We start from the raw sequence: 21,544 nt of genomic DNA, 5'->3' as shown, positions 1-21,544 counted from the left end.
CTGACACCACTTGTCTTGTTTTAAATCAATTCTTTACACATTATTGGTTGTGTTCTCATCAATATCACAGGCTTGTTAGCATGTCCACTTTCAAGTGAGCCTTTGCTTAATGAACATTTATTTTACTTTAGACATAACCTATATTTGTGAACTACTACACCATCTTGTTGATCCATCACAAACGACAAAAAATCATAACATACACATTTGGCCAATGACATGACTTCTACTATAACAGTAATGGTAGATTTTCACTAAATGTGTTCTATGTATGTCTTTAATGAAAAGCATTGTTCATTGAAGTAGATTTCTTAATTGAATTAGTTTATTTTTGACATTTGTGTGTCAGCTGCACTTATGAAGCATTATTTGCAAAAATTCCATTTCCAAGCAAACAATTCCAAACCGACGAGGATGGGATTGGAACCCATGAATGCAGAGCACAATGGATTGTGCTCTGCATGCATGGGTTCCAATCCCATCCTCGTCGGTTTGGAATTGTTTGCTTGGAAATGGAACTTTTGCAAATAATGCTTCATAAGTAAAGTGAAGTGAAGTGAAGTCAGTCGCTTTAACCACTCGGCTACGTCATCTTTCTGGCACAAATAAAGAAGGGTTTTCAAACACCATTTGTCTTGTTTTAAATCAATTCTTTATACATTATTGGTTGTGTTCTCATCAACATCACAGGCTTGTTAGCATGTCCACTTTCAAGTGAGCCTTTGCTTAAAGAACATTTATTTTACTTTAGACTTAACCTATATTTGTGAACTACTACACCATCCTGTTGATCCATCACAAACGACAAAAAATTATAACATACACATCTGGTCAATGACATGACTATAACAGTAATGGTAGATTTTCACTAAATGTGTTCTATGTATGTCTTTAATGAAAAGCATTGTTCATTGAAGTAGATTTCTTAATTGAATTAGTTTATTTTGACATTTGAGTGTCAGCTTCACTTATGAAGCATTATTTGCAAAATTCTATTTCCAAGCAAACAATTCCAAACCGACGAGGATGGGATTTGAACCCATGCGTGCAGAGCACAATGGATTAACAGTCCATCGCCTTAACCACTCGGCCACCTCGTCTTTCTGGCACAAAAGAGAAGGGTTTTCCGGCACCACTTGTCATATTTTAAATCATTTCTTTATACATTATTGGTTGTGTTCTCATCAATATCACAGGCTTGTTAGCATGTCCACTTTCAAGTGAGCCTTTGCTTAAAGAACATTTATTTTACTTTAGACATAACCTATATTTGTGAACTACTACACCATCTTGTTGATCCATCACAAACGACAAAAAATCATAACATACACATTTGGCCAATGACATGACTTCTACTATAACAGTAATGGTAGATTTTCACAAAATGTGTTCTATGTATGTCTTTAATGAAAAGCATTGTTCATTGAAGTAGATTTCTTAATTGAATTAGTTTATTTTTGACATTTGAGTGTCAGCTTCACTTATGAAGCATTATTTGCAAAAATTCCATTTCCAAGCAAACAATTCCAAACCGACGAGGATGGGATTTTTAACCCATGCATGCAGAGCACAATGGCTTGTGCTCTGCATGCATGGGTTCCAATCCCATCCTCGTCGGTTTGGAATTGTTTGCATGGAAATGGAATTTTTGCAAATAATGCTTCATAAGTAAAGTGAAGTGAAGTGAAGTCCATCGCCTTAACCACTCAGCCACCTCATCTTTCTGGCACAAATAAAGAAGGGTTTTCTAACACCAGTTGTCATATTTTAAATCAATTCTTTATACATTGTTGGTTGTGTTCTCAGCAATATCACAGGCTTGTTAGCAAGTCCACTTTCAAGTGAGCTTTTGCTTAAAGAATATTTATTTTAATTTAAAAGTAACCTACATTAGCGATCTACTACACCATCATGTTGATATATCACAAACAACAAAAAATTATAACATACACATCTGGTCAATGACATGACTGCTACTATAACAGTAATGGTAGATTTTCACTAAATGTGTTCTATGTATGTCTTTAATGAAAAGCATTGTTCATTGAAGTAGATTTCTTAATTGAACGAGTTTATTTTTGACATTTGAGTGTCAGCTTCACTTATGAAGCATTATTTGCAAAAATTACATTTCCAAGCAAACAATTCCAAACCGACAAGGATGGGATTTGAACCCATGCGTGCAGAGCACAACGGATTAGCAGTCCATCGCCTTAACCACTCAGACACCTCGTCTTTGTGGCACCTATAAAGAAGGGTTTTCTCACACCACTTGTCTTGTTTTAAATCAATTCTTTATACATTATTGGTTGTGTTCTCATCAATATCACAGGCGTGTTAGCATGTCCCCTTTCAAGTGAGCCTTTGCTTAAAGAACATTTATTTTACTTTAGACATAACCTATATTTGTGAACTGCTACACCATCATGTTGATCCATCACAAACGACAAAAAATCATAACATACACATTTGGCCAATGACATGACTTCTACTATAACAGTAATGTTAGATTTTCCTTAAATGTGTTCTATGTATGTCTTTAATGAAAAGCATTGTTCATTGAAGTAGATTTCTTAATTGAATTAGTTTATTTTTGACATTTGTGTGTCAGCTGCACTTATGAAGCATTATTTGCAAAAATTCCATTTCCAAGCAAACAATTCCAAACCGACGAGGATGGGATTGGAACCCATGAATGCAGAGCACAGTGGATTGTGCTCTGCATGCATGGGTTCCAATCCCATCCTCGTCGGTTTGGAATTGTTTGCTTGGAAATGGAACTTTTGCAAATAATGCTTCATAAGTAAAGTGAAGTGAAGTGAAGTCAGTCGCTTTAACCACTCGGCTACCTCATCTTTCTGGCACAAATAAATTAGGGTTTTCTAACACCAATTGTCTTGTTTTAAATCAATTCTTTATACATTATTGGTTGTGTTCTCATCAATATCACAGGCTTGTTAGCATGTCCACTTTCAAGTGAGCCTTTGCTTAAAGAACATTTATTTTAGTTTAGACTTAACCTATATTTGTGAACTACTACACCATCCTGTTGATCCATCACAAACAACAAAAAATTATAACATACACATCTGGTCAATGACATGACTATAACAGTAATGGTAGATTTTCACTAAATGTGTTCTATGTATGTCTTTAATGAAAAGCATTGTTCATTGAAGTAGATTTCTTAATTGAACGAGTTTATTTTTGACATTTGAGTGTCAGCTTCACTTATGAAGCATTATTTGCAAAAATTACATTTCCAAGCAAACAATTCCAAACCGACGAGGATGGGATTTGAACCCATGCGTGCAGAGCACAACGGATTAGCAGTCCATCGCCTTAACCACTCAGACACCTCGTCTTTGTGGCACCTATAAAGAAGGGTTTTCTCACACCACTTGTCTTGTTTTAAATCAATTCTTTATACATTATTGGTTGTGTTCTCATCAATATCACAGGCGTGTTAGCATGTCCCCTTTCAAGTGAGCCTTTGCTTAAAGAACATTTATTTTACTTTAGACATAACCTATATTTGTGAACTGCTACACCATCATGTTGATCCATCACAAACGACAAAAAATCATAACATACACATTTGGCCAATGACATGACTTCTACTATAACAGTAATGTTAGATTTTCCTTAAATGTGTTCTATGTATGTCTTTAATGAAAAGCATTGTTCATTGAAGTAGATTTCTTAATTGAATTAGTTTATTTTTGACATTTGTGTGTCAGCTGCACTTATGAAGCATTATTTGCAAAAATTCCATTTCCAAGCAAACAATTCCAAACCGACGAGGATGGGATTGGAACCCATGCATGCAGAGCACAGTGGATTGTGCTCTGCATGCATGGGTTCCAATCCCATCCTCGTCGGTTTGGAATTGTTTGCTTGGAAATGGAACTTTTGCAAATAATGCTTCATAAGTAAAGTGAAGTGAAGTGAAGTCAGTCGCTTTAACCACTCGGCTACCTCATCTTTCTGGCACAAATAAATTAGGGTTTTCTAACACCAATTGTCTTGTTTTAAATCAATTCTTTATACATTATTGGTTGTGTTCTCATCAATATCACAGGCTTGTTAGCATGTCCACTTTCAAGTGAGCCTTTGCTTAAAGAACATTTATTTTAGTTTAGACTTAACCTATATTTGTGAACTACTACACCATCCTGTTGATCCATCACAAACAACAAAAAATTATAACATACACATCTGGTCAATGACATGACTATAACAGTAATGGTAGATTTTCACTAAATGTGTTCTATGTATGTCTTTAATGAAAAGCATTGTTCATTGAAGTAGATTTCTGAATTGAATTAGTTTATTTTTGACATTTGAGTGTCAGCTTCACTTATGAAGCATTATTTGCAAAATTCTATTTCCAAGCAAACAATTCCAAACCGACGAGGATGGGATTTGAACCCATGCGTGCAGAGCACAATGGATTAGCAGTCCATCGCCTTAACTACTCGGCCACCTCGTCTTTCTGGCACAAAAGAGAAAGGTTTTCTGACACCACTTGTCATATTTTAAATCATTTCTTTATACATTGTTGGTTGTGTTCTCAGCAATATCACAGGCTTGTTAGCAAGTCCACTTTCAAGTGAGCTTTTGCTTAAAGAACATTTATTTTACTTTAAACTTAACCTATATTTGTGAACTACTACACCATCATGTTGATCCATCACAAACGACAAAAAATCATAACATACACATCTGGCCAATGACATGACTACTACTATAACAGTAATGGTAGATTTTCACTAAATGTGTGCTATGTATGTCTTTAATGAAAAGCATTGTTCATTGAAGTAGATTTCTTAATTGACTTAGTTTATTTTTGACATTTGAGTGTCAGTTTCACTTATGAAGCATTATTTGTTAAATCCCTTTTCCAAGCATACAATTCCAAACCAACAAGGATGGGATTTGAACCCATGCGTGCAGAGTACAATGGATTAGCAGTCTATCGCCTTAACCACTCGGCCACCTCGTCTTTCTGGCACAAAAAAGAAGGGTTTTCTGACACCACTTGTAATATTTTAAATTAATTCTTTATACATTGTTGGTTGTGTTTTCATCAATATCACAGGCTTGTTAGCAAGTCCACTTTCAAGTGAGCCTTTGCTTAAAGAACATTTATTTTACTTGAAATGTAACCTATATTTGTGAACTACTGCACCATCATGTTGATCCATCTCAAATGACAAAAAATCATAACATACACATCTGGCCAATGACATGACTTCTACTATAACAATAATGGTAGATTTTCACTAAATGTGTGCTATGTATGTCTTTAATGAAAAGCATTGTTCATTGAAGTAGATTTCTTAATTGAACTAGTTTATTTTTGACATTTCAGTGTCAGCTTCACTTATGAAGCATTATTTGCAAAAATTCCATTTCCAAGCAAACAATTCCAAACCGACAAGGATGGGATTTGCACCCATGCATGGAGAGCACAATGGATTGTGCTCTGCACGCATGGGTTCAAATCCCATCCTCGTCGGTTTGGAATTGTTTGCTTGGAAATTGAATTATTGCAAATAATGCTTCATAAGTGAAGTGAAGTCCATCGCCTTAACCACTCAGCCACCTCGTCTTTCTGGCACAAATAAAGAAGGGTTTTCTGACACCACTTGTCTTGTTTTAAATCAATTCTTTATACATTATTGGTTGTGTTCTCATCAATATCATAGGCTTGTTAGCATGTCCACTTTCAAGTGAGCCTCTGCTTATAGAACATTTATTTAACTTTAGACATAACCTATATTTGTGAACACCATCATGTTGATCCATCACAAACGACCAAAAATCATAACATACACATTTGGCCAATGACATGACTACTACTATAACAGTAATGTTAGATTTTCACTCAATGTGTTCTATGTATGTCTTTAATGAAAAGCATTGTTCATTGAAGTAGATTTTTTAATTGAATTAGATTATTTTTGACATTTGAGTGTCACTTCACTTATGAAGCATTATTTGTAAAATCCCATTTCCAAGCATACAATTCCAAACCGACAAGGATGGAATTTGAACCCATGCATGCAGAGCACAATGGATTAGCAGTCCATCGCCTTAACCACTCGGCCACCTCGTCTTTCTGGCACAAAAAAGAAGGGTTTTCTGACACCACTTGTCATATTTTAAATCAATTCTTTATACATTGTTGGTTGTGTTCTCATCAATATCACAGGCTTGTTAGCAAGTCCACTTTCAAGTGAGCCTTTGCTTAAAGAACATTTATTTTACTTGAAATGTAACCTATATTTGTGAACTACTGCACCATCATTTTGATCCATCACAAATGACAAAAAATCATAACATACACATCTGGCCAATGACATGACTTCTACTATAACAGTATTGGTAGATTTTCACTAAATGTGTGCTATGTATGTCTTTAATGAAAAGCATTGTTCATTAAAGTAGATTTCTTATTTGAATTAGTTTATTTTAGACATTTGAGTGTCACTTCACTTATGAAGCATTATTTGTAAAATTCCATTTCCAAGCATACAATTCCAAACCGACAAGGATGGGATTGGAACCCATGCATGCAGAGCACAATGGATTAGCAGTCCATCGCCTTAACCACTCGGCCACCTCGTCTTTCTGGCACAAATAATGAAGAGTTGTCTGACACCACTTGTCATATTTTTTTTTTTTTTAAATTGAGTAAATTTTTTTTTATTTTAGTTTAAAAACATATCATACAAGCATAAAATTACTTACATATTAAAATGTACATAACATGCATACATATCAAATAATATCAGTAGTAACAGGCATATACATATAGTTAGAGCAGATAACTCATCCTACTGATTTGAGTGATTACAAAAAAGGAACAGAGTATAGATATGCATATAAACAGATATAATTTTCTTACACATACATACTAACTAATAACAGTTTACAACTGTGATGTAGTTAGCACACTTAAAAAAAAAAAAAAACAGTGTTAATGTTGTTATTATTGATACTGACATTGCCGCATAATAGAAAACTTCCCAATAGAGCATTAGAGCCAATTATGAGTCACTGGGTGTCTCATAGAAACTAGATTGAAGCCATCTATTCCATATCTTCTCAAACTTAGACTCAGACTTTCGTGAGATATAAATATATTTCTCATGCATCACCGTAGAATTAAGAAGTGATTTCCATGTCGCATATTCAGGTCCCGTAGAAGCCAACCATGATCTAGCTATGACAACTTTTGCCAATGTACACAGATTAATAACGTATTGGGTAGTATGTTTATCCAAAAAATCACAAGGTATTATTCCTAGAACACATGCACTAGGTGTTAGTATAGAGATAGGGGCACCAGTAGTGGCCATAGTTTGTATAATTCTGTTCCAGAATGTACTTATGATGGAACACTCCCAAATCAAGTGTCAGAAAGTACCACTGAGTATAGCACACTTAGGACAGATATCATTTATCCTTCCAGCAAACTTCATAAGCCTAATGGGTGTGAGATAAGTCCTATGCAGAATGAATTGCTGTATCTGTTGAAATCTAATTGATGCAGTAGAGCATCTCGGAGACCCCATGGCAAGGCTCCAGGTCTCATCACTCACAGGACCCACATCAGAAATCCAACGTTCCCGAAGACCAGGAAGGTCCGAACAATGATGAGCGGACTTAAGATAAGAGTATATACTAGATATAATTTTACGGGACCCCGTAGATAACAATAACTTTTTAATAGGAGAGTCTAATATATTTGGCGAAGAGTACGAGAATTGGGCAGATAGCGCATGTCGCAATTGACGATATCGGTAAAAATAGGAGCTAGGTAAACAAAATTCATCCCTTAACTGAGTAAAGGATTTAAGAATACCATTATCATACAATTGTCCCAAAGAGAACAACCCTTTAGAACCCCAAACTCTATCTGTTTGTAAATAAGACAACTCATCTAATGATTTGGAGTTCCACAGTGAAGTGTCTGGGTCTATACCTTCATACTTGACCATTTTTGAAATTAGCCTCCAGATGTAAATAGCTTGATAAAACACAGGAGGATCATTTTTAGCGTATCCCTCTGCAAGTAATGCCCGTAGAGGGGAGTGTCCCGGCGAAGCCTGGGAGACCATTACATATATCAAGTCACCCACCGGGCCACCCTGCAACCATATTCTTAAATGCGACAATTGAGACACAAGATAATATAATCTAAAATGAGGGAGAGCGAGTCCACCCAAATTCTGGGATCTAGTTAGAATATTCAATTGAATCCTGGGACGCTTGTTCATCCAGACCAGAGAGGAGATCAAACTGTTTAGTTTCCTAAATATGGATAGTGGTATATAAATAGGAGGTTGTTGGAATACATATAGGAATTTAGGCTGCACGATCATTTTTACCAAATTAATTCTACCAGTCAGTGTCAAAGGAAGTTTAACCCAGGTGCGAGATTTCATTCGGAGATATTCCAATAATGGTTGGATATTCAGAGAGATATAATCCTGTGGAGAATTAGTAACCCAGATTCCCAAATATTTTAAATGGTCTACCCACTTAAGGGGAAGAGGTATACTGGGAGATGCGGGAGGGGACCCCCTAAGTGGAAGTATGTGGGATTTCCCCCAATTAATCTTTAGTCCAGAGTATATACCGAAGGCTGTAATAACCTGGAGCACCGCCGGCATGGAGAGAGCATAGTCAGCCAAAAACAATAAAAGGTAATCTGCGTATAAGGCCACAGTGTCATTTCCATTGTCAACCCGAAGACCCACTATATCAGGATGGGATCGCAGTACACACGCCAGCGGTTCCATTGCCAAAGCAAATAAGGCTGGAGACAAGGGGCAACCCTGTCTCATTCCCCTAGATAAATGGAAGGAGGGTGAAACATAACCATTTATTGAGATCCGTGCACTAGGGGCCATATATAGTAACTGGACCCATTTGATGAAGTGTGGACCTATCCCGAATGCTCGCATAACTTCCCATAAGAACTGCCATTCTATGGAATCGAAGGCTTTAGCCGTATCTAGTGACACTACAACTGATGATGATTCATCACCATGGGAGATCTGCAGATGTGTAAATAATCTCCTCAGATTCTCAGAAGTTGATTTCCTGGGCATAAATCCTGTCTGGTCTGGATGAACTATAGTAGCAATAACTCTATTAAGTCGCATAGACAGGAGTTTAGCTAGAATTTTAGCATCAGTGGATATCAGGGATATCGGTCTATATGACTCTGGAAATAGGGGATCTTTTCCAGGCTTCGGAAGTACCACTATCACCGCCTCAGACATGGAGGCAGGGAAGATCCCCTCCTCAAACAAAGCATTAAATATGTCCAGTAATTTGGGAGCAAAAAATAACACATGTTTTCTATAAACTTCAAGGGGAATACCATCAATTCCGGGAGCTTTGCCACTCGGAAATGATTTAATAGCTGTGTTAATCTCTTCAATAGTGATAGGGGCCTCCAATATGGCGCTGGCCTCAGTAGTAAGGATAGGAAGCTTGGCATTATTTACATAATTCCGCAGTTCTGCCTGGCTACATTTTAAATCAGATGAGTAGACATTCTTAAAAAATTTCAGGAACACATCCGCTATTTCAGGGGTTGTATCAACTACCAAGCCATCAGCTGATCTCAACTTTGCAATAGTGTTACTAGGTCTGTCTGAGTTAACCAAGTACGCTAAATAGCTTCCCGACCTGTCACTTTGAAAATATCTGGAATGTGAAGTAAATAATAATCGACGGCTAGTTCGGTCCTGTAAATGAGTAGTCCATTCTTTTTGAGCATGTAACCATGATGCCCTGGAGGATTCTAGCTTATCCACCAGATATGACAACTCTAAAGCTCAGCATCTGGCTTCCAATTCAAGTTCCCTTTTCCTATAGAATAGTTTCAGCTGTGCCACCCTCTTTATCAGTGATCCTCGCATAAAGGCCTTGAATGCATTCCATATCATATCAATAGGAGCAGAACCCAGGTTATTAGCAAAGTAGCCCTGCCATGCCGCCTCCAGTTCTGACCCCGCCCCCATTTTCAATAACCAGGAGGGATGTAGCTTCCAAAAATGCTGACCCTTATCTATTTTAATATCTAACTGCAAGAATAGCGGGGAATGGTCAGATATGCCCCTAGCCTTGTACTCTATACCAGAGATGCGGGGCAATAGGTTTCTGGAGACCAGGGCCAAGTCTATTCTGGAAAAAGAATGATGGGAATGGGAAAAACAAGAATATTGGTGTGTATTAGGATGTTTTTCCCACTAGGGGTCAATCCAGCCAATATCCGTCACAAAATTCGCCAGCCCTCTACCTGATGAGACGTGACAGGTGGAGGATTCACGCCACCTATCCATAGCAGGATTTAGTACATTGTTGAAGTCCCCAAGACACATAATTGGGGTATCAGGAGAGGAAGCTACAAATTCAGCTGCACGCTTCAAAACCTCATACGAGAAGGGTGGAGGAATATATACTGCTAAAATAAATATATTAAATTAATAAATGCTGCAATCTAAGAATACATATCTCCCTCCAGGGTCAATTTTAACGGTATTGCAGACAAATGGGACTGTTTTACTTATAAGAACAGACACTCCTCTAGAAGAGGAGGTAAATGGGGAATGAAATGCCCAACCCACCCACGGTCTCTTAAGTGATAAAAGTTTCCCACCCACCAGGTGCGTTTCTGTAAGGCAGGTAATCTCTGATCCATAGTGTCACAGCTGTCTAAGTACTAAGGAGCGTTTTATCCTATCATTAATACCCCTCACATTCCAAGTCAATATTTTAGTCATATATAGGGAAGTAAAAAGAGTTTCAGGATATCCCCCAGCAATTTACTAGAAACATTGTGCAGACTGACAGATCGGATATATAAAGTCAATATGGCAATACAGTACATCACTTTACCAAACATAGAAATAATATCAAATAAAAATAAAAAAAGAGGAAATAAATCTCTCCCAAATCCCCCCCACCCTGTACACCAACCCAACCAAGGCATACCTGGATCCCTAAACATTAAACTCTCCCTCCCTACAAACTAATAGTAACACAACCCACCCAGCTACACAATTACTCTGATAGCCAAAAACAAGCTGAGAGTATTAGGAGCAATGAATTCTAATGACCACCAAAGAACATGATGGGCTCCCCAGTATAGAAATAATTTTGAAGCAACAGTTCCATATTCACTTATACTTATATGAACTGACATATTGTAGAGTGATTTTATAGCAGAAGTATTATATAGTGAATACTATCCTCCGTAAACTATTATTTATATCCAGTACCTACTTAGTGTATATATTGCAATCGATGAAGTAACATATTATATCTAAGAACATTGATTCCAACAGCAATATAGATATATATTCACAAGATTATATATTATTCATAATCACTCTGGTTCCAATTGTCGAAGACCAGGTGATCTACGATCCAGCCAAGCCGCCGCCTCTTTTGGGGAAGCAAAGAACTTGGTCTCCCCATCCGCCACCACCCGTAGCTTAGAGAGGAAAAGCATTGCATATGATAGGTTAAGGTCACGGAGGCGACATTTAATAGGGAGAAATCTTGCTCTGTCCTTCTGTACCTCCACCGCAAAGTCTGGAAAAATAGAAGTTTTAACTCCATTTCGTTCCAATGGACCTTTAATGCGTGCTAACTTGAGAATAGTGTCTCGATCTTGGTAATGTAAGAGTCTAGCAATAAATGTGCGTGAAGGAGCACCGGGAGGCAAAGGTCTAGGAGGGACACGGTGTGCCCACTCCACTGCAAATTGGGCTTAAAAAGAATCTCTGCCATAGAAATTGATGAGCCACTTTTCAAGGAAAGCCTCAGGGGCGGAACCCTCTTCTTTCTCAGGAAGCCCCACAATTCTCACATTATTACGACGGAGTCTGCCTTCAATATCAGATATTTTGTTCTGCAGAGTAGCCATTTGCGTAGTCAGAGAAGCAACTTGTGATTGTAATGGGGTGTGCGAGTCTTCTAGATTAGAAATACGGGTTTCTGCCTCTCCGACCCGTTCCCGCACCCGTTGTACATCATGTCGTAGAAGAGACAGATCAGACTGAACACTTTCAATTTTGTCAGCTAGTCTAGCTTCGCAGGAGGTGACTGCCTCCAGCACCTGCTGTAGGGTGACGTTCAAAGATGTAGTGGAACCCACTCCAGTGTTAGGTGCGACAGTTGGTTGTCCGGATGTCCCTAAGGGGGCAACGCTCGGAGGCACAGGTGGTGTTGATGAGCGGACAAATCGCTCTAGTTTAGCTGCAGCTGCCGCACCATGTCCAGACTTTCCCATTATAATGCCAGACAATAATGTAATATCAGGTCCCTCAGTAGCAGTTCACTGCACAATAAACAATATCTTGAAAGAATGGTATTTGTAATAGGGATGCTATAAAGACTAGGCTGAAAGAGAGATCCAAGAGAGCTCAGTCACAGAATCATCCAGCTAGGTTCAATTAGTATATTAGGTGACGATACTGACTCACAAAAATTGCAGGGAGTATAGATCACGCAGTGCACGACACTCCGAATGCCTCCTCTGATATAATCAGGAGCGGATACCAGCCACCTATCGGGGTCAGCAATGGCGTCAAGCACAAGCCCCGGTGGTGTCACGTGACTGGGAGGCCCAGTCAAGCATCAGGCCAGCACGAGGCACAGGGGACAGAGATCCGCACTCACTGGAGTCTTCTCGACTGCCCGACCACAACGAGAAGGGTCATTCCGGATGTGGAGGTTACTCCCGGCCAGCACAGCCGCGTCTCAGCGGAGGCACCAAACAACAGCCGAGGCTCTACAGTCCAGCAATGGCAGAGGCAGGGCCCAAAGTCTCAGCGATCCCGCCGGGCACCGTATTCGGTCTCGACGCTCAGGACCAGCACAGCAATATCCCAGGAGCGTAAGTGCTCGATGGCGAGCAATTTTATCGGGGTAGCTGTGCGCAGGATAGATATGCAGGATATAGCACTGGGGAGCCTACAGGACCAGCTGCCTACACCAGATCCGCCGTGGCCACGCCCCCCCACTTGTAATATTTTAAATCATTTCTTTACACATTGTTGGTTGTGTTCTCAGCAATATCACAGGCTTGTTAGCAAGTCCACTTTCAAGTGAGCCTTTGCTTAAAGAACATTTATTTTACTTTAAACGTAACTTATATTTGTGAACTACTATACCATCATGTTGATCAATCACAAACGACAATAAATCATAACACACACATCTGGCCAATGACATGACTACTACTATAACAGTAATGGTAGATTTTCACTAAATGTGTTCTATGTATGCCTTTAATGAAAAGCATTGTTCATTGAAGTAGATTTCTTAATTGAACTAGTTTATTTTTGACATTTGAGTGTCAGCTTCACGAATGAAGCATTATTTGCAAAAATTCCATTTCCAAGCAAATAATTCCAAACCGACGAGGAAGGGATTTGAACCCATGGATGCAGAGCACAATGGATTGTGCTCGGCACGCATGGGTTCAAATCCCATCCTCGTCGGTTTGGAATTGTTTGCTTGGAAATGGAATTTTTGCAAATAATGCTTCATAAGTGAAGTGAAGTGAAGTGAAGTCCATCGCCTTAACCACTCGGCCACCTCGTCTTTCTGGCACAAATAAAGAATGGTTTTCTGAGAAAACTTGTCTTGTTTTAAATCAATTCTTTATACATTATTGGTTGTGTTCTCATCAATATCACAGGCTTGTTAGCATGTCCAATTTCAAGTGAGCCTTTGCTTAAAGAACATTTATTTTACTTTAGACATAACCTATATTTGTGAACTACTACACCATCATGTTGATCCATCACAAACGACAAAAAATCATAACATACACATTTGGCCAATGACATGACTTCTACTATAACAGTAATGGTAGATTTTCACAAAATGTGTTTTATGTATGTCTTTAATGAAAAGCATTGTTCATTGAAGTAGATTTCTTAATTGAACTAGTTTATTTTTGACATTTGAGTGTCAGCTTCACTTATGAAACATTATTTGTAAAATTCCATTTCCAAGCATACAATTCCAAACCAACAAGGATGGGATTTGAAACAATGCGTGCAGAGCACAATGGATTAGCAGTCCATCACCTTAACCACTCGGCCACCTCGTCTTTCTGGCACAAATAAAGAAGGGTTTTCTGACACCACTTGTCATATTTTAAATCAATTCTTTATACATTGTTGGTTGTGTTCTCAGCAATATCACAAGCATGTTAGCAATTCCACTTTCAAGTGAGCCTTTGTTTAAAGAACATTTATTTTACTTTAAACGTAACCTATATTTGTGAACTACTACACCATCATGTTGATCCATCACAAACGACAAAAAATCATAACAAACACATCTGGCAAATGACATGACTTCTACTATAACAGTAATGGTAGATTTTCACTAAATGTGTGCTATGTATGTGTTTAATGAAAAGCATTGTTCATTGAAGTAGATTTCTTAATTGAACTAGTTTATTTTTGACATTTGAGTGTCAGCTTCACTTATGAAGCATTAATTGCAAAAATTCCATTTCCAAGCAATCATTTCCAAACCGACGAGGATGGGATTTGCACCCATGCATGGAGAGCACAATGGATTGTGCTCTGCATGCATGGGTTCAAATCCCATCCTCGTCGGTTTGGAATTGTTTGCTTGGAAATGGAATTTTTGCAAATAATGCTTCATAAGTGAAGTGAAGTGAAGTCCATCGCCTTAACCACTCGGCCACCTCGTCTTTCTGGCACAAATAAAGAAGGGTTTTCTGAAACCACTTGTCTTGTTTTAAATCAATTATTTATACATTATTGGTTGTGTTCTCATCAATATCACAGGCTTGTTAGCATGTCCACTTTCAAGTGAGCCTTTGCTTAAAGAACATTTATTTTACTTTAGACATAACCTATATTTGTGAACACCATCATGTTGATCCATCACAAACGACAAAAAACCATAACATACACATTTGGCCAATGACATGACTTCTACTATAACAGTAATGGTAGTTTTTCCCTAAATGTGTGCTTTGTATGTCTTTAATGAAAAGCATTGTTCATTGAAGTAGATTTCTTAATTGAACTAGTTTATTTTTGACATTTGAGTTTCAGCTTCACTTATGAAGCATTATTTGCAAAAATTCCATTTCCAAGCAAACAATTCCAAACCGACGAGGATGGGATTTGAACCCATGCATTCAAAGCACAATGGATTGTGCTCTGCACGCAAGGGTTCAAATCCCATCCTCGTTGGTTTGGAATTGTTTGCTTGGAAATGAAATTTTTGCAAATAATGCTTCATAAGGGAAGTGAATTGAAGTCCATCGCCTTAACCACTCGGCCACCTCGTCTTTCTGACACAAATAACAAAGGTTTTCTGACACCACTTGTCTTGTTTTAAATCAGTTCTTTATACATTATTGGTTGTGTTCTCATCAATATCACAGGCTTGTTAGCATGTCCACTTTCAAGTGAGCCTTTTCTTAAAGAACATTTATTTTACTTTAAATGTAAATTATATTTGTGAACTACTACACCATCATGTTGATCCATCACAAATGACAAAAAATCATAACATACCCATGTGGCCAATGACAAGACTACTACTATAACAGTAATGGTAGATTTTCACTAAATGTGTTCTATGTATGTCTTTAATGAAAAGCATTGTTCATTGAAGTAGATTTCTTAATTGAATTAATTTATTTTTGACATTTGAGTGTCAGCTTCACTTATGAAGCATTATTTGCAAAAATTCCATTTGCAAGCAAATAATTCCTAACCGACGAGGGTGGGATTTGAACCCATGCATGCAGAGCACAATGGATTGTGCTCTGCATATTTTACTTATTTGCAAAATTCCATTTCCAAGCAAACAATTCCAAACCGACAAGGATGGGATTTGAACCCATGCATGCAGAGCACAATGGATTAACAGTCCATCGCCTTAACCACTCGGCCACCTCATCTTTTTGGCACCAAAAAAGAAGGGTTTTCTGACACCACTTGTCATATTTTAAATCAATTCTTTATACATTGTTGGTTGTGTTCTCATCAATATCACAGGCTTGTTAGCAATTCCACTTTCAAGTGAGCCTTTGCTTAAAGAACATTTATTTTACTTTAAACGCAACTTATATTTGTGAACTACTACACCAGCATGTTGATCCATCACAAACGACAAAAAATCATAACATACACATCTGGCCAATGACATGACTACTCCTATAACAGTAATGGTAGATTTTCACTAAATGTGTTCTATGTATGTCTTTATTGAAGTAGATTTCTTAATTGAATTAGTTTATTTTTGACTTTTGAGTGTCAGCTTCACTTATGAAGCATTATTTGCAAAATTCCATTTCCAAGCATACAATTCCAAACCGACAAGGATGGGATTTGAACCCATGCGTGCAGAGCACAATGGACTAGCAGTCCATCGCCTTAACCACTCGGCCACCTCATCTTTTTGGCACAAAAAAGAAGGGTTTTCTGACACCACTTGTCATATTTTAAATCAATTCTTTATACATTGTTGGTTGTGTTCTTATCAATATCACAGGCTTGTTAGCAATTCCACTTTCAAGTGAGCCTTTGCTTAAAGAACATTTATTTTACTTTAAACGTAACCTACATTTGTGAACTACTACACCAGCATGTTGATCCATCACAAACGACCAAAAAATCATAACATGCACATCTGGCCAATGACATGACTACTCCTATAACAGAAATGGTAGATTTTCACTAAATGTGTTCTATGTATGTCTTTATTGAAGTAGATTTCTTAATTGAATTAGTTTATTTTTGACTTTTGAGTGTCAGCTTCACTTATGAAGCATTATTTGCAAAATTCCATTTCCAAGCAAACAATTCCAAACCAACGAGGATTAGATTTGAACCCATGCGTGCAGAGCACAATGGACTAGCAGTCCATCGTCTTAACCACTCGGCCACCTCATCTTTTTGGCACAAAAAAGAAGGGTTTTCTGACACCACTTGTCATATTTTAAATCAATTCTTTATACATTGTTGGTTGTGTTCTTATCAATATCACAGGCTTGTTAGCAATTCCACTTTCAAGTGAGCCTTTGCTTAAAGAACATTTATTTTACTTTAAACGTAACCTACATTTGTGAACTACTACACCAGCATGTTGATCCATCACAAACGACAAAAAATCATAACATGCACATCTGGCCAATGACATGACTACTCCTATAACAGAAATGGTAGATTTTCACTAAATGTGTTCTATGTATGTCTTTATTGAAGTAGATTTCTTAATTGAATTAGTTTATTTTTGACTTTTGAGTGTCAGCTTCACTTATGAAGCATTATTTGCAAAATTCCATTTCCAAGCAAACAATTCCAAACCAACGAGGATTAGATTTGAACCCATGCGTGCAGAGCACAATGGACTAGCAGTCCATCGTCTTAACCACTCGGCCACCTCGTCTTTCTGGCACAAAAAAAAAGGGTTTTCAAGACCCCACTTGTCATATTTTAAATCAATTCTTTATACATTGTTGGTTGTGTTCTCATCAATATCACAGGCTTGTTAGCAAGTCCACTTTCAAGTGAGCCTTTGCTTAAATAACATTTAGTTTACTTTAAATGTAACCTATATTTGTGAACTACTACACCATCATGTTGATCCATCACAAATGACAAAAAATTATAACTTACACATCTGGCCAATGACATGACTTCTACTATAACAGTAATGGTAGTTTTTCCCTAAATGTGTGCTATGAATGTCTTTAATGAAAAGCATTGTTCATTGAAGTAGATTTCTTAATTGAACTAGTATATTTTTGACATTTGAGTGTCAGCTTCACTTAAGAAGCATTATTTGCAAAAATTCAATTTCCAAGCAAACAATTCCAAACCGACGAGGATGGGATTTGAACCCATGCATGGAGAGCACAATGGATTGTGCTCTGTATGCATGGGTTCAAATCCCATCCTCATTGGTTTGGAATTGTTTGCTTGGAAATGGAATTTTTGCAAATAATGCTTCATATGTGAAGTGAAGTGAAGTTCATCGCCTTAACCACTCGGCCACCTCGTCATTCTGGCACAAATAAAGAAGGGTTTTCTGACACCACTTGTCTAGTTTTAAATCAATTCTTTATACATTATTGGTTGTGTTCTCATCAATATCACAGGCTTGTTAGCATGTCCACTTTCAATTGAGCCTTTGCTTAAAGAACATTTATTTTACTTTAGACATAACCTATATTTGTGAACACCATCATGTTGATCCATCACAAATGACAAAAAATCATAACATACACATTTGGCCAATGACATGACTTCTACTATAACAGTAATGGTAGTTTTTCCCTAAATGTGTGCTATGTATGTCTTTAATGAAAAGCATTGTTCATTGAGGTAGATTTCTTAATTGAACTAGTTTATTTTTGAAATTTGAGTGTCTGCTTCACTTATGAAGTATTAATTGCAAAAATTCCATTTCCAAGTAAACAATTCCAAACCGACGAGGATGGGATTTGAACCCATGGATGCAAAGCACAATGGATTGTGCTCTGCACGCATGGGTTCAAATCCCATCCTCGTTGTTTTGGAATTGTTTGCTTGGAAATGGAATTTTTGCAAATAATGCTTCATAAGGGAAGTGAATTGAAGTCCATCGCCTTAACCACTCGGCCACCTCGTCTTTCTGACAAAAATAGCAATGGTTTTCTGACACAACTTGTCTTGTTTTAAATCAGTTCTTTATACAATATTGGTTGTGTTCTCATCAATATCACAGGCTTGTTAGCATGTCCACTTTCAAGTGAGCGTTAGCTTAAAGAACATTTATTTTACTTTAAATGTAACTTATATTTGTGAACTACTACACCATCATGTTGATCCATCACAAATGACAAAAAATCATAACATACCCATCTGGTAAATGACATGACTACTACTATAACAGTAAAGGTAGATTTTCACGAAATGTGTGCTATGTATGTCTTTAATGAAAAGCATTGTTCATTGAAGTAAATTTCTTAATTGACTTAGTTTATTTTTGACATTTGAGTGTCAGCTTCACTTATGAAGCATTATTTGCAAAAATTCCATTTCCAAGCAAATAATTCCAAACCGACAAGGATGGGATTTGAACCCATGCATGGAGAGCACAATGGATTGTGCTCTGCACGCATGGGTTCAAATCCCATACTCGTCAGTTTGGAATTGTTTGCTTGGAAATGGAATTTTTGCAAATAATGCTTCATATGTGAAGTGAAGTGAAGTGAAGTCCATCGCCTTAACCACTCGGCCACCTCGTCTTTCTGGCACAAATAAAGAAGGGTTTTCTGACACCACTTGTCATATTTTAAATCAATTCTTTATACATTGTTGGTTGTGTTCTCATCAATATCACAGGTTTGTTAGCAAGTTCACTTTCAAGTGAGCCTTTGCTTAAAGAACATTTATTTTACTTTAAACGTAACCTATATCTGTGAACTACTACACCAGCATGTTGATCCATCACAAACGACAAAAAATCATAACATACACATCTGGCAAATGACATGACTTCTATTATAACAGTAATGGTAGATTTTCACTAAATGTGTGCTATGTATGTCTTTAATGAAAAGCATTGTTCATTAAAGTAGATATCTTGATTGAATTAGTTTATTTTTAACATTTGAGTGTCAGCTTCACTTATGAAACATTATTTGTAAAATTCCATTTCCACGCATACAATTCCAAACCGACAAGGATGGGTTTGAACCCATGCGTGCAGAGTACAATGGATTAGCTGTCCATCGCCTTAACCACTCGGCCACCTTGTCTTTCTGGCACAAAAAGGCAGGATTTTCTGACACCACTTGTCATATTTTAAATCAATTCTTTATACATTGTTAGTTGTGTTCTCATCAAAATCACAGGCTTGTTAGCAAGTCCACTTTCAAGTGAGCCTTTGCTTAAAGAACATTTATTTTACTTTAAATGTAACCTATATTTGTGATCTACTACACCATCATTTTGATCCATCACAAATGACTAAAAATCTTAACTTACACATCTGGCCAATGACATGACTTCTACTATAACAGTAATGGTAGACTTTCACTAAATGTGTTCTATGTATGTCTTTAATGAAAGGCATTGTTCATTGAAGTAGATTTCTTAATTGAACTAGTATATTTTTGACATTTGAGTGTCAGCTTCATTTATGAAGCATTATTTGCAAAAATTCCATTTCCAAGCAAACAATTCCAAACCGACGAGGATGGGATTTGAACCCATGCATGGAGAGCACAATGGATTGTGCTCTGTATGCATGGGTTCAAATCCCATCCTCATTGGTTTGGAATTATTTGCTTGGAAATGGAATTTTTGCAAATAATGCTTCATATGTGAAGTGAAGTGAAGTTCATCGCCTTAACCACTCGGCCACCTCGTCATTCTGGCACAAATAAAGAAGGGTTTTCTGACACCACTTGTCTAGTTTTAAATCAATTCTTTATACATTATTGGTTGTGTTCTCATCAATATCACAGTCTTGTTAGCATGTCCACTTTCAATTGAGCCTTTGCTTAAAGAACATTTATTTTACTTTAGACTTAACCTATATTTGTGAACACCATCATGTTGATCCATCACAAATGACAAAAAATCATAACATACACATTTGGCCAATGACATGACTTCTACTATAACAGTAATGGTAGTTTTTCCCTAAATGTGTGCTATGTATGTCTTTAATGAAAAGCATTGTTCATTGAGGTAGATTTCTTAATTGAACTAGTTTATTTTTAACATTTGAGTGTCTGCTTCACTTATGAAGTATTAATTGCAAAAATTCCATTTCCAAGTAAACAATTCCAAACCGACGAGGATGGGATTTGAACCCATGGATGCAAAGCACAATGGATTGTGCTCTGCACGCATGGGTTCAAATCCCATCCTCATTGTTTTGGAATTGTTTGCTTGGAAATGGAATTTTTGCAAATAATGCTTCATAAGGGAAGTGAATTGAAGTCCATCGCCTTAACCACTCGGCCACCTCGTCTTTCTGACAAAAATAACAATGGTTTTCTGACACAACTTGTCTTGTTTTAAATCAGTTCTTTATACATTATTGGTTGTGTTCTCATCAATATCACAGGCTTGTTAGCATGTCCACTTTCAAGTGAGCGTTAGCTTAAAGAACATTTATTTTACTTTAAATGTAACTTATATTTGTGAACTACTACACCATCATGTTGATCCATCACAAATGACAAAAAATCATAACATACCCATCTGGTAAATGACATGACTACTACTATAACAGTAATGGTAGATTTTCACGAAATGTGTTCTATGTATGTCTTTAATGAAAAGCATTGTTCATTGAAGTAGATTTCTTAATTGAACTAATTTATTTTTGACATTTGAGTGTCATCTTCACTTATGAAGCATTATTTGCAAAAATTCCATTTCCAAGCAAATAATTCCAAACCGACGAGGATGGGATTTGAACCCATGCATGCAGAGCACAATGGATTGTG

General features: G+C 37.2%; 3 non-coding genes across 3 annotated transcripts; all 3 read right to left on the bottom strand.

The window, feature by feature from the left end:
* Positions 1 to 1,018: 1,018 nt before the first annotated feature.
* On the bottom strand, positions 1,019 to 1,100 carry TRNAN-GUU (transfer RNA asparagine (anticodon GUU)). Its single transcript has one exon. It is a non-coding gene; the product is annotated as a tRNA-Asn (tRNA).
* Positions 1,101 to 4,410: 3,310 nt separating this feature from the next.
* On the bottom strand, positions 4,411 to 4,492 carry TRNAS-GCU (transfer RNA serine (anticodon GCU)). Its single transcript has one exon. It is a non-coding gene; the product is annotated as a tRNA-Ser (tRNA).
* An 11,420-nt stretch (positions 4,493 to 15,912) lies between these two features.
* TRNAN-GUU (transfer RNA asparagine (anticodon GUU)) lies at positions 15,913 to 15,994 on the bottom strand. Its single transcript has one exon. It is a non-coding gene; the product is annotated as a tRNA-Asn (tRNA).
* Between the last annotated feature and the right edge of the window lie 5,550 nt (positions 15,995 to 21,544).

The sequence above is a fragment of the Taudactylus pleione genome, unplaced genomic scaffold (genome assembly GCF_031769625.1).
Source record: "Taudactylus pleione unplaced genomic scaffold, aTauple2 ptg000619l, whole genome shotgun sequence".
Classification (NCBI taxonomy): Eukaryota; Metazoa; Chordata; class Amphibia; order Anura; family Myobatrachidae; genus Taudactylus; species Taudactylus pleione.
The sequence above is the reverse complement of the archived record's forward strand: the minus strand, read 5'-3'. Positions and strand labels throughout refer to the sequence as shown.